Consider the following 14,701-nt stretch of genomic DNA (forward strand, 5'->3'; position numbering starts at 1 on the left):
TTAGGAAAAGTCCATGCACTTGCCTGTATATCAGGATTTCATTTCCCTAGATTATGCTTCAAAAGCCCAAATTCGTGTTTAGCCCTTAGCAAGACACCCTGAATTTTCTGGGGGCATTGAGGACACATGTAAATCAGATTCCTTATTCTTCCTTAGGAATAGACAGTGCAGTTTCTTGTATATGAGGACTCCCATTATCCAAATTCCCACTTCCAAAACCTGATCGATTCTTATCACTTTGCAATCGTTCGGTAGATTTCTGGGATGGAGGACTCGTTTAAGCAAGATGCCTTATTCTTCCGCAGCAACACGTCGTGTAGTGTTCTGTTTATGAGGACTCCCATAACTGAAATTCCTGCTTCATTCTCAGCAAGACGCCGAGACATTTCCTGTTGAGCTAGAATTCCCGTTGCTTGGGTATCAAGGGAAAGACTGCCATAACTTTCTTTTGGAATTGGAACCCAAGATTCCTGGTTCCCTTTTCAAAAGACATCCTAAAAAGGTGGCGAAATAGAATCCCAGATTGCTGATTAAACCTTATCAAGAGACCTTCTAGATTTAGGCGATTGAGAACTCCAAGTATCAGATTCCCTTTCCTATCTCAGCAAGATGCCATGATTTTCCATCTATGTGGATTCCAAAACTCTGTATACAAAAATGCAGATGCCCAGATGTTTCCTATTTACGTGGAATCCATGATTCCTGGTTATATTTTAATAATTCTCACTATATATGTGGCAATTGCAAAACCCTCGGCCCTTCTCCAAATAAATGTACAAACGAAAATTTAAGGATTACCAAGTTCATCTTAAGAGTTACATACAAATACGGCAAAATGATACTTTTGTTCTGGTAATCTGGCCTTAGTTGTCCCAAGTAACCGAAGGGACTTGTACTACCAGATACCCGTTTAGAACTCTCAAGAGGACCAGAATGCTGCTGGAGTCCTGAAATGACTGATTCATAATACCCACAAACCAAATATCTCCGATCCATGAGATGAGCCCGAAGCCCTCATTCTTGTTTATCCCATAGCAAGACTCCCTGAGAATTTTTCGGACTGAGGACTAGTGTATCACAAATTTCTTATTCTTCCTTAGCGAGGGACCGTGTAGTGTCCTGTATATGATAACTCCATTTCCCCAGAATCCTGTTCGGAAACACCCTGATTCATGTTTAGCCCACAGCAAGAGGACGTGAAGTTTTTTTGGGATTGAAGACAAGAGTAACACAGATCCCTTATTAGTAGTCAGCAATAGGAAGAGGAGTTTCCTGTAGGTGAGGACCAGCATTACCCAGATTCCGACTTCAAAAACCTGATTTGTGGTTAACTCTTAGGGTGACGGCATGTAGATTTTGGGATTGAGAACTCATGTAACCAAGATTCCTTATACTTCCTGAGCAATATTACGTGTTGTCTCCTGTATATGATGACTCCCATTCGCCAGCTTCCTGCTTCAATATGCAGGATGCCGAGACAGTTCCTAGTGACTGAGAATTCGAGTTGTTTGGATATCAAGAGAAAGACTCCCATAATGTTCTTTGGAAACTAGTATCCAAGATTCCAGGTTCCCCTTCACAAGACCTCCCAAAATGGGGAATCTTCAAAACCCAACATGCCAATTCTGACCTGCCCACCCACAAAAATTTTCTGTAATTTGAGGTCACCTGAATCGAGGGATTTTGTGCCAATAAGCCTTTTGATTCTGGGAAACATGATTATGGTCGTAGATGTTCCTAGGACACTAAAGGATTTTTAGGGCCAGATCCTTGATTACAACGAACAAGAGGACCAGAAAGTTTCTGTGGTTCTGTAATGACAGATTTATCGTATCCACGTAGCAAGTAGCTCTGAAAAATGTAGGGAACCAGAAGCCCAGATTTCTGAGTTAAGCTTATCAAGAGTCTCTGTATAGTCCAGTTAATGGGAACTCATAGAACGGGATTTCCTTTTCGTTCTCAGCAAGATGTCCTGATTTTCCCTCTTGATGTGAATTCCAAACTCTGTATTCAAAAAGACATATGCCCAGAAGTTTTCTAGGGACGTGGAATCCACGATTCTTTGTTATGTTAAAAAATACGTACAAAACCTTTGGCAACTGCAAAACACTTGTCCCCTCTAAAAATAAAAAGGGAAACGGAAGGTTAAAGATTACAGGGTTCACCATAAGGCTACATTTCGTACCAAATATGGCAAGAAGATTCTTTTTGTCCTGGATTCTGGCATTAGTTGTTCTGAGGACCTAACGGATTGGAGTGACTGATACCGGTTTACAAATTTCAAGAGGACCAGAATGTTGCCGGAGTCCTAAAATGCCTGATTCGTAATATCCACATGCTTAATTGCTCCAAAACATTTGGAGAGCTTGAAGCACTGTTTCTTGTTTGTCCTATAGCAGATATCCTGGGAATTTTTTGGATTGAGGACTCATACAATAAAGATTCTTTATTCTTCTTTAGTCACAGGTCGTATACTGTCCTCTACATGAGGACTTTCTTTCCCTAGATTCCTGATTTGAAACCCTGATTCTTGTTTAGCCCTTAGGAAGACGCCATGTTGATTTTTTGATAGAGGAACCGTGGAAAACAGATTTCTTCTTTTTGTTAGGAAGAGGCCATGTAGTTTCTTGTATATGAGGTCTGGTATTACCCACATCCATGCCTCAAATCCCTGATTCTTATTTAGCCTTCAGCAAGATGCCATGTAGATTTTCAGGACTGAGGACGCGTATAACCATGATTCCTCATTTTTAGCAACAGTCGCATACATGCCTTTATATGAGTACTACCTTTCGCACATTCATGCGTCGAAACCCTGATGCTTCTTTAGCCCTTTGAAAGACGCTGTCTAGTTTCTTGGGGATTGAGAACACATGTCAGCCAGCTTCCTCATTCTTTCTTGTGAAAAGTCCGTGCATTAGCCTGTATATGAGGATTTCATTTCCCTGGATTATGCTTCAAAAACCCAAATTCTTGTTTAGCCCATAGCTAGACACCCTGAAGTTTTTGGGGATTGAGGACACTTGTAAACCAGATTCCTTGTTATTCCATAGCAATAGACAGTGCAGTTTCCTGTATATGAGGACCCTCATTATCCAGATTCCTACTTCCAAAACCTGATTGGTGTTTATCTCTTAGCAAGACTCTGTAGATTTCTGGGATGGAGGACTCATGTAAGCAAGATTCCTTATTTTCCGTAACAACAGGACGTGTGGTGTTCTGTACATGAGGACTCACATTACTGAAATTCCTACTTCATTTGCAGCAAGATGCCGAGATATTTCCTGGTGACCCAGAATTCCAGTTGCTTGGATATCAAGAGAAAAACTCTCATAAAGTTATTGTGGAATTGGAACCCAAGATTCCTGTTTCCATTTTCCAAAGACACCCTAAAAATGTGGCGACATAGAACCACCGTTTGCTGATTAAACCTTATCAAGAGACCTTGTAGATTTAGGCAATTGTGAAGTTGAAGAACCAGATTTCCTTCCCATTCTCAGCAAAGATACCCAGATTTTCTCTGTCTATATGGATTCCAAAACTCTGTATACAAAAATGCAGATGCCCAGATGTTTCCTAGGTTGTGGAATCCATGATTCCTGGTTCCACTTTAAGAATTCGTATTAAATATTTGGCAACTACAAAACCCTCGGCCCCTCTCCAAATAAAAGTCCAAGTGGAAATTGAATAATTGCCAAGTTCATCTTAAGACCAGAGAAACATCCAAATACGGCAAGATGATACTTTTGTTCTGAGATTCTGGCCTTAGTTGTCCCGAGTAACCAAAGGACTTGTACTACCAGATACACGTTTACAACTCTCAAGAGGACAAGAATGTTGCTAGAGTCCTGAAATGACTGATTCATAATATGCACAAGTCAAATATCTCTGAAACATGAGAAGAGCTTGAAGCCCTGATTCTCGTTCATCCCGTAGCAAGACACTAGAGAATTTTTCGGATTTGGGAATAGGATGTCACAGATTCCATATTCTTCCTTAGTGAGGGGCCGTGTAGTCTCCTTTATATGAGGACTCCTTTTCCCGAGAATCCTGTTTGGAAATCGTGATTCTTGTTTAGCCCTTAGCAATATTTCATGAAGATATTGTGACGGCGGAACCGTGTAAAGCAGGTTTCTTATTTCTCCTTAGCAAGAGATCGTGTAGATTCTGTATATGAGGACAGCTATTACCAATGTTGCAGCTTCTAAACCCTGATTCTTGTTTAGCCCACAGCAGATGGCCTGTTGTTTTTTAGGACTGTGAAGTGCTCTAACCCCGATTCTTTTTCTTACTTGACTAGGACCGTTTCTTTCCTGTATATTAGGACTCTCATTACATATCCTGCTTCGAATCTCTGACTCTTTTATAGCCCTTTCCAAAAAGCCCTGTAGATTTTTGTGATTGAGGACTCATATAACCCAGATTCCTTATTCGTTCTTAGCAAAAGGTCATGTAGTTGCCAGTATATAAGGACTCCATTTCCCCAGATTCACGCTCAAAAACACCCTGATTCGTGTTTAGCCCATAGCAGGACGACCTGAAATATTTTTGCGATTGAGGACACAAATAACGCAGATTTCTTATTCTTATTTAGCAATACGCAATGACGTTTCCTGTATGTGATGACTCCCATTACCCAGATTCCAACATCAATAACCTGATTCGTGGTTAACTCTTAAGAAGATGGCCTTATCGGTGACCAGCACTGACCAAGGGTGGGTTAGGACCCGCACCGGAGAATCAGGAGATGGCGAGAGGACCACTCGGAGGCAGTTCTTCTGGGAACAGTCTGATCAGGACTGGAGCCGATTTTATTCAAACCTTTTCCAACTTATATACCATTTTCTATACCCTCCAGTAGTGTGATAATTATTTACTGGGGGCGTACAAATTCCATGATGTATATTGCGATTTACAAACTATGCATCACAAGACCATCACGAGACTTGCAAGTTCCAAGCAGACAATTCAAACTCCATGATGCCTGACGTGCTTCACAAAACTCACATCAATGTCACAGGTGCACAATTTCAATTGTTCAAAATGTCTTCCATAGTGTTCAATAAATCATTCATATTATACTCTTTGTTCTAAACCCTGATTAATACAAAAATCTTTTCTGAGTTAACTCTAGGTTCAATCCAAGTTCACTGACTCCAAATATTTTTAGCGATTAATATTATCAACTTAACACTATACTATAATCTATAAGTTTACTTAAATGACTTAGCTGTTCTATTAACCTATTATGATTCAATGTAGTGTCCTGGAATTCTATAACAATTAATTCAAATCTCATTCCTTACCATGACTTATATGAGTTTCATAAACCTAAACTTTAATTTTTATATGATCTAGTGATTGGACTTTAACCCAAAACTTAAATCTTTTTTCCTAGTACATTAATACATGGCTACGTGTAAAATTTCCTATTGTTATATTAGAAGCAAAAACAGCACTGTTGGGAAAATTTTGGTATACTTAAAATTGGCCTACAGGAACAGGAACTAAAGTCATAATCTGAGAAAAGGAAACTTAGAAGCTCAAACAAAACTTAAAAGTTTTCTATGAATGGTTATTACTGTTTAAATCTTTTCGATGGAAATTGTATCGTCTTAAATGTATGTTTTATCCAAACAAGTCTATTCTAAAAATCAAATAGTAGCTGTCACACTCTTGGATAATGGGCTGCACGGTTACCATGACAATGACCTCGGGCTGAAGCAAACAGAGTTCCGGCATGTAACAAAACTAGAAAAACGTCCTGCCTGGCTAGGGGCAGGGCAATAAAGCTATTATGATAATTTAGTTTCTAATCTTAATCCTAGGAGAAACTGCCTCTGGGAACAAGAGCTGACTAACCAGTCTACAAGGAAATAGAAGTAAAAAAATATCTAGAAAGAAGTAAAACTTAGAAAGACAGAGAAAAATAATTCTGCTATGCACTTTCCATCAGGTGTGTTGAGATTTACTTATAAGCTTTAATGCCATGTATGCACACTGGTCACTAATCACACGCCAATATTATAGGTATAACTGATATCCTATGTCAGAGGCGATCTTCCAGATGGGCCTTTACAGGCCTCAGCCACGTAGCTAGAGATGTTGGCTCCCAACAGTACAAACTTGGGGGGAAAAACCCTGAGACTTTAGGAGATTTCTACCTCCCTACCCCAGCACCCCCAGCCTGATGGTTAACTCAGGTCTCCACAAATGTCCCATGAAAAAAACTGGCCCTGTGTTAGAGGTTTCCCTGTGCAACCTTCAAAGTTCCACTATATTATTTTTCCTAAATTGGGTACCTCTGTCTATGCTGAGTTAAAATGTCTGTCCACATGCATTTTTGGAAATATGGCAGGAAAGCAAAAAGTCAGATGAATATTAGCTCAATTAGAATGAGCTTTCGTTTGTTTGTTTTTGTTTTTGTTTTTTCCACTCTGGAATTTTAGATCACCTAGCTCTCATTTCTTCCATTACTTCCTGATGTCATTAATATATAACTTTGCATTTTATTATTTTATTTATTTTTATTGACACATTGTAATTGTATTGGTGGGGGTATAATTTGTGTTTTGATACATATATGCTGAATAATGGTGAAATAAGAATATTTGGCATATCTATCATCTCATGCATTTATTGTTTATTTGTGGTAAGACTATTCAATAGCTTCTCTTTTGGGAGACATCTATTCTGCTAATGTTCCCAAATTTAAATCAGATAATTTTTTTTCCTGCTGAGTTGTTTATGTTCTTTATATAGTCTAGATACTAATCTCTTGTCAATTGTACAGTTTGCAAATATTTGTATTTGGTGTGGGAAGAGACAGTGATGAGTCAGACAGGCACAATTCCTGCACTAATAGAGTTGTCAGGACAGCACCATTGTGAGCCTATATAGTGCCTTATGCCAAATAGGAAAAGACGACCCTTCCTTCCAGCAGGTGCATCCTAAATACAGGGTAAAGTGAGCAAACAGCAGGCTTCCCTCTTTTACTGCTCCCCCTGGGTAGTGAACTTCCTGAACAACCATTTTTGGCAGCTATGATAGACAGCAATGGACATTAAATAAATACATAAGTGGCTAAGTAATTACAAACCTGAAATATACTAGTAGAAAAAATATATAATGCTTACTAATTAAATGGTGTCTCTGACAAAGGGAAGTCTGGGACAATTACTCTGAGGGAGCAAGGTGAGGACAGGTCAAAAGGAAGCAAGAGTGTTTCTGAGTCAAAAACCCTCCAGTGTACTTGTCCGTCATCATGGAGAATGTGCAGGAGAGAGACATGAATTAATCTTATGATGGAGAAAGGGACAGAGCATGTAGATAATTTTAAGACTTTTGGATTTCTAAATATGATGAGCATTTTGATTTTTTAAAAATTTACTTCTTAATCTGTATGTTCATATCACATATTGTTGAATGTCAAAAGAATGCCATTTAAATACCTAAACTGGGCCAAAAATGATATATTTGCATTTTACAATAATTAGTTATTCTACATAAGTAAATTATTTTGTATTTTAGAATGCTTATATATTGATTATGGCCAACAAAGGAAATTTATTTTCAGATTCCAGCAGACCTGAGCTTGACCTGGCTTCATGACTTAGTAATGATGCAATCTTGGTCAAGTTGCTTCATGGTTTTGTGTTTCAGTTTATTCATTTGTAAAATGGGAGGTCCAGTCCCTGCTTGTCTTAGTACATTTGTGTTGCTGTAAAGGAATATTTGAGGCTGGGTAATTTGTAAAGAAAACAGGTTGATTTGGTTCACAATTCTGGATGGTTGGAAAGTCCAAGATTGGACGTTTGCATCTTGTGAGGGCCTCAGGCTGCTTTTACTTATGACAAGATGGAAGGGGAGCTGGTATATAGAGATCACATGGCAGGAGAGAAGGCAAAGGGAGGAGGTAAGTGCTAGGCTATTTTTAACAACTAGTACTTGCAGGAACTAATAGAACAGTACTCACTAGCCACTGAAGGAGGACATTACTCTTTTCATGAGGGATTTGCCTCCATGATCCATACACCTCCCATTAGGTCTCTCCTCCAACCGATATTCAGAATTATTTTCAACATGAGGTTTAGAGGGGACAGACATCCAAACCATAGCACTAACTTTCAAAACATGAATAAAATAAATGGGATAATTTAGTGCCATTCCCCCATTGAACTCTTATTCTGAAAAAGATTGTAAAGGTCTGGTCTCTGTTGCTGGTGGCGGCCATGGGAAAGCCAGAGACTCTCTGGACAGGTATCTACTGTAATGAATTTGTTTCTAGTGCAGCATTAGAGCAGACTACAAATTCCTCAGGCCATTTAATTTTCCTATTAAAAAGTATTTGTCCACTTATTGCGTTCTTAATAATGTCCTTTATGGTATCTGTTTTGCCATGAGAGTGGTATATATATTCAGTCAATGCATTCCATTGGAGTGGTTCTCATGTCTCCTCCTACAGTATTAATTTGATTCTAACAACCGATCTATACATTTTGGAAACTCAGTATCTTGCAGATTTTTAAAACAAAAATTAAAAACGTTTTTCCAATCATGTCCTTCTGTGTATTTACAAGGTTTGACAAATTTGCAATCTCATCCTAGAAAAAGTACTACATACCTCATTGCGGAATATCACTATGGTCACCTTTGAAGTACTTCACTGACACTTGCATGTAGTCCACTCATCAAAGCAATTTTGGAGTCATTTTTCTTGAATGGCCATCAAAGCTGTCATCACAAGAATGTTGAATTTTGAATTAGAGCAATAAACAAACATTACACTTCTTGTTAAGCTTAGGGAGAGTGGAAGTGAAATCAGGATCAAGTTTATGGGGATAATGCCATAAAATAAATGGCAATGAACAAATGGATTAAATGTTTTTCTGAGGGGAGAGAAAGCATCATTGTTGAAGAGAGTTCAGCACAACCAGAATTGACAAATCATTGCAAAAATGTTTCAAATTGTGTGTCAAAATTGTCAGGTAACTGTGAGAAGCATAGCTGGCCAAATAGCTATCAATAGAGAAACAGTTCAGAAAATCTGAACTGAAAATCTTGGCATGAGAAAAGTGTGTGGAGGAGCTCTTGTGTCAAGATAATGCACCAGCTCACACAGTACTGTCTGTGAGGGAGTTTTTAGCCAGTAAACAAATAACTGTATTGGAACCCCTCCCCCACTCACCTGATCTGGCCACCAAAGATTTTTTTCCTTACCCAAAGATAAAGGAAATATTGAAAGGAAGATATTTTAATGACATCCAGGACATCAAGTGTAATATGATGACAGCTCAGATGTCAAGTCCAGAAAAAAGGTCCCAAAATTGCTTTGACACATAGACTAGGTGCTGGCATCTGTGCATAGCTTCCCAAGAGGAGTACTTTGAAGGTGAACATAGTGATATTCAGAAATGAGGTATGTAGCACTTTTTCCAGGATGAGTTCACAAACTTAATTGTCAGATCTTGTGAGAAACACAGAATTCCATTAGGTCACTCTTCAAAGCTAGTGTATACATCAAGGAACCCTCCCTTTCATTAGGCTTCTGAAGAAGCCAAGTCTAGTGAGCAAAGTATGGTTCTTTTTCCTCTCAGTCTCTGATTAGAAAATGAGGAAACCTGCTGGAGGTTTCTTTCCAGGTATATTGGTTAGTGGTTGCACCCATACCCACAAGTCACAGAGGCAGGGACTCTCAAAGGAAAATAAGCCAATGTGTCAACCAGCATAGGCTCAGATACAAACTGCCAGGGTCATAGTTCTTACACAGTGGGGACTGAAAAGCATTCCCTGCTTTTTCCTTCACTGTATTGTTCTTTGGATGGTGCTGAAGTTAAAAAACAGGATTAAAAATTCTCTAAATGAATGATGTAATTTGTGGAAGGAATTGTTAGAGATGCAAAGGAAGTCTCTGGATATGACTAGGATGGTAGTCCTAAAAATTTAGAGGCAACCTGGGAACCACTGCTAACTGGACCTCCTCCAATCTGTTTATGAGTGATGGCATTTGGAAAAGCAGAGGCTTGGCCCTGCAAGCTCATTACAGAGATGCTGGATGCTTCTCCTCAAAAAGATGCTGTTGGAGGATTTTTGCTCAATACAGAGGACTGTAAGCATCAGCAAATGTGACTTTTAGTAAACTTGAGTTTGACCCACATAGGGCCTTCTGAGATTCAGAAGCTGTAAGGGGGATCCAGGAAAGAAGAAAGTTGAGTTCAGGTGAGAATCAATAAAAATGGAGTTGGACTGCAGCCTGCAAGAGAAGCCACATCTAGCAGCCAGTGTTCACTCCTTTTTGTGATGTGTCTCGAGTTAATTGAGGCTTTAGCAAATGAGTGTTAAATACTACAAATGGATTGCTTGTGCCTTAGGAAAGCCATGGCTTGCCTTTCGATATTAAGAGAACAGAAAGGGAACAACCAAATGCCTTCAAAGGCCTGAATGAGGGCCTTAGTGGTCAACAGAAATTGCCAGAAATCATGTGCAGCAGAAGTGAGAGGAGAGCATGTTAATGTGGAGCCAGGTTGAAAATATTTTAGGAAATCATTCCAAAGCCCATTTGTGAGCATCTTCTGAGACATTGTCAGAAATAATATTTTGGGGACATTTGGGGGAGGCACAATGATAGAAATCGGAGTGGTGAATATTCATTTAATGGCTGTTATGATGAAAAAAATTTACTAATTTGACTAGACCTCAGAGTGCCCAGGTATTTGGTTATATATTGTTCTGAGTTTGTCTGTGATGATGTTTTTCAACGAGATTAACATTTGAAATGACAGAATGAGTAGTGGAGATTGACTGACAGTGGTGAGAAACTATGGGGGAGGAGTTGGGATTAATGGTAGTAAACATCTATCTGGGGATGGGAAGACACCTCTTATCAACAAGGGTCCCTGAACGAAGCATATTTGTATACCTAACCCTTAACTGTACTCCACAATATCATAATAAAAAATATTGATTATAAAAATAAAAAAATAAGCTGGGCTCGATGGTTCAGCCTGTAATCCCGTGCCTTTGGGAGGCTGAGATGAGTGGATTGCCTGAACCCGTGGGTTCGAGACCCACCTGGGCAGCGAGACCTCATCTCTACAATAAATCAAAACATCAGCCGGGCATGGCAGCGCATGCCTGTAATTCCGGCTACTCGGAAGGTTGAGGTGGAAGGATCACCGGAGCCCGGCAGGCGAGGCTGCGGTGGCCGGGAGCGGCCACTGCACTCCAGTCTAGGCGACTGAGTGAGACTCCAACTCAAAAAAAATAATAAATAAATAAAAATAAAAATAAATGACAGAATGAGTAGTGGAGATTGCCTTTTCTAATGTGGGTGGTCTATATATGTCCTCAGCAGTTAGACATATGTAGACCAAAATGTATGAACCTCCAAGAAGTAATAGGGAATTCCTGCTGTCTGACTATATGAGCTGGAACATAGTTTTGTTTGTTGCTGTTTTTTTTTTTTTTTTTTGAGTTGAGTCTCACTCTGTCGCCCTGACTGGAGTGCAGTGGCACACTCCCGGCCACCACAGCCTTGCCCTGCTGGGCTCCAGCAATCCTTCCGCCTCAGCCTTCCAAGTAGCTGGAACTACAGGCGTGCGCTACCACACCTGGCAAATTTTTGATTTATGTAGAGACGAGGTCTCACCAAGTTACCCAGGCAGGTCTCAAACCTGTGGGCTCAGGCAATCCACTCGCCTTGACCTCCAAAGTGCTGGGATTACAGGCTGAACCACCGAGCCCTGCCTGTTTGTTTTTCTATCTAAGGGCTTGAACTGAAACATTAGTTCTTCCTGGGTCTTGATCCTGTTCATGTTCAGACTGGGACTAATCATTAGCTTTTCTGGGTTTATTACTTTCCAGTTGCAGGTTTTGAGATTCTTCGGTATCTTAGCATAAGACAAGGCCTTAAAATAAACCCTGACTCATGCAATGACTACTCACACGTGAAAATATAATGAGGACACTCGGAGAAGTTCGGTTCACTGAATTTGTAGATAAACCTCATTCATCAGATGATCAAGTCTTCTGAGACTCAACCTCTTTGTCCTCAGAATGTAAATAACTTGAGTGATCAGGTGGTAGACTTTGCACACTTAATGAACCTATATTGTTTTACGCATACTTTCTGGCAATACTGTGTTTTATTTTTCTCTTATTTTCAATTCCAGTAAGGAAATTTTCCTTTGTATGGCTCTTGCCACTTCAGTGATATGACTTTCATTTCCCATTTCAGCTAATTGACCTTCTTACTCTTTTAAATTCAGAAAGTACACTAGACTCAGTATAAACCAGGCATGGGTGTCTTGAGCTTGTATTTTCAGAACTTTGAGAAGCCAGAGAGAAAAAATTGCTTGAACCCAAGACTTTAAGAACAGCTTAGGGAACATAGCAACACCTCATCTCTATGTAAGAAACCCGGGGGGGGGGGAGAAAGGAGTGAAGGAGGGAAGGAGGAAGGGAGTGAAGGAGGGAAGGAAGGAAGGAAGGAAAAGAAAAGACATATTAGCTGAGCATGGCAGGCTGTACCTGTAGTCCTAGTTACTTGGAATGCTGGAGTGGAAGGATCACCTGAGCCCAAGAAGTCAAGGCTGTGGTTAGCCATGATTGTGACATTGTGTGTCAGTTTGGGTGACAGAGTGTGACACACACACACACACACACACACACATACATACACACACACACACACACACACACGCACGGAAATTTTAAAAATATGTTGTTGGCCTCCTAACAAGATAAGAAAGTGGACCTGCTAATCCCATATTCAATTATGGTCATAAAGATGGACAAATATATGGACTTCACTGCAATTTGGATGGATTTGGAGTCGATCATACTCAGTGATCTATCATAGAAACAAAGGACAGAGTACCATATGTTGTCACTAATAAGTGGACCTTGAACAATTATAGTACTATACGAAAGGGATTGGTAGTAGTGGGAAACTGTCTGGGGAGGGGGTTGAGATTGGCAGTTGAGGGAAACTGCTAGGGAAGTGGGGGCATACCTCAAAAACAAGGGTACCTGCGTAATCAATGTTTGTATACCTAACCCTGAATTTACCCCACATCCTTATCATAAAATAACAAATAAAAAATTTTAAAAATACCATATTCATTGTACATTTCATATATGAACACAAAATTTCTCTTAAAAATAAGTGTTTCCACATTTTTGTAAATGTATATTTTAGAAGATATGAGCAACATATATGAGGGGAACCCAAAGGAACCTGGAATCTAATCAAAAATTGTGTATTTATTCTCACATGCTTGAATTCCAAGCACCTTGAAAGTACTCTCTGTTTGATGCAATACACCTATCAAGACACATTTTCCACTGCCCAAAACAATTTTTGAACTCATAAATTTTGATGTCTTTTAGTATTTCTGCCATTTTCTGTTTCACTTCTTCCACAATGACAAAACATTTCCCTTTGAGGACTTTTTAAATTCAGGTAAACAAAAAAAAAATAGTACCCCAGTGAGAGGTCAGGGGAATAGGGTGGGTGAGGTACGTAGGTACACTCATAAATCAACCATCATGAAATGGGAAAATGTATTGAAATGGTCTCCAAAAAAAGTTCACTGAAGCAGAACACAGCATCTCACAACACACTAGCTGGCACACTGATGCTGATGGTTCTTAGAATACCTAGTGAGGAAAGCCTACAAGGGGTTCACCCTCCAAAGATGATTTTGGATTTTGGAGGAGAATTCCTTCTTGTACATGGGAGCATTATAATTCTTTATATAAAGAGAGGTCAAGACCTAGGTGCACAAGAAATGACTGATACCTGTGTCTGAGGATCAGCTGATGATGTAGCAAAGTTAAATAAAGTCTGCCTCAGGATCCCAGCAATGACCTGATTCAGGACACACTAAAAAATAACACACATTCCTAACCGTATATATCCCAAGACAATAGATTGAGTCATCGAGAAAACATGTGAAAACTTTCTCCTTTATCCTCTGCACAATATCAATAAATTATTTTCTCAGTTCAGAGTTTTAGAATGCTGGGAGAAACTGAAGAGAGCAGACTCTGTGTTATCTCTAACTGGGACATCCCTGAAACTCTTGCGATGCTTTAGACACAGGAAGGAATGAGTCCCTATAAGTACCTCTCTGAGAATCTGTGCATGTTCAGTCAGGTAGCAGGGAAGGATCTGAAGTATCAGAATTCAAATGTCTTTGACCAAATGTGTGAACTCTATCAAATACGTAGAAGTATCTGGAAACTAGAGTACAGGGGAAATCACTTTGGCTCATATAATCACAGCACATAGGGGGATGTGACAGTGTGACTCTGAAAGCTTTCACAGGTGTCTAGACTATGTCTTGAAATACCTATGGTGATGTCATAATTGACAGTGGCTGCTAGGACCTGCCTCCTTAATCTTCTGTCTGGTGCTTAGTGTGTTTTACCTGCTGAACCTTGTTTCATTATTTATTTTGAGCCATTTATTTCTCTTGCTTTAAGTTTCAGGTCATTACTTTATGTGACATTGGTGCATGTGGTTGTTATGGTAAACCATTTAGAATGATGAATTTAGAAGGTTAGGGCACAGCAGGTTCATGCTGATGAGCAAAGACAACAATCGTTGGTACTGACAAACAGAGGGGCTGAGCTGGGCAGGAGGCAACCAGAGACAGGCAGAGTCCCTGCATCATGATAAAGAGAAAGTATCAGGAGA

Source organism: Carlito syrichta, unplaced genomic scaffold (assembly GCF_000164805.1).
Source record: "Carlito syrichta isolate Samal-C Ts95f unplaced genomic scaffold, Tarsius_syrichta-2.0.1 Scaffold158730, whole genome shotgun sequence".
NCBI classification, from domain to species: Eukaryota; Metazoa; Chordata; class Mammalia; order Primates; family Tarsiidae; genus Carlito; species Carlito syrichta.